The following is a 485-nucleotide window of genomic DNA, read 5'->3' on the forward strand; positions in this document are numbered from 1 at the left end:
AAACCTCAACCATTGTTATTTAGTTTACAATGTTAAAATTAAAGTCTTAAAACCATTTGAATCTGGTATGAATTATGCATTACCTTGACATTTGTATTTTTATTCTGAATGTATTTTATCATCTTAAAAATTATTACGGTGTACTTGGCCCAGATACACCTTGTAATTTCTTAAACAAGTGCTTTACTTTTGTAACAAAGTTTAAAGATCAAACTTGGTAAAGAATCAAGTGCTAACAGAATCAATCTGCCTAACACAGTACAAGTGACAAGTGACATCCAGTTAGTTTATAACCATGGCAACCAATCTCACACATGTATGAATGACCATACACCTGCAGCCTCTAAATGTAACTTACTGTTGGACCCAGTGGCTGATCTAAAACAATATGAAAGGAGTGCCTTCATTTACTTGACAATTAAAAGCAGCTGGACCCACTTTTATAAACAAAATTGTAAACCAAATGTCACTCTTGATTTTTACCA

At 32.6% G+C, this 485-nt stretch overlaps 1 protein-coding gene across 1 annotated transcript in view; it reads left to right on the plus strand.

Annotated features, from left to right (window-relative positions):
• The window catches only part of LOC116699375 (receptor-type tyrosine-protein phosphatase N2), a gene marked incomplete at its 3' end in the record, with an annotated part of 318251 nt that overhangs the window by 158895 nt on the left and 158871 nt on the right, over positions 1-485 (plus strand).

The sequence above is a fragment of the Etheostoma spectabile genome, chromosome 12, assembly GCF_008692095.1.
Source record: "Etheostoma spectabile isolate EspeVRDwgs_2016 chromosome 12, UIUC_Espe_1.0, whole genome shotgun sequence".
Lineage (NCBI taxonomy): Eukaryota > Metazoa > Chordata > Actinopteri > Perciformes > Percidae > Etheostoma > Etheostoma spectabile.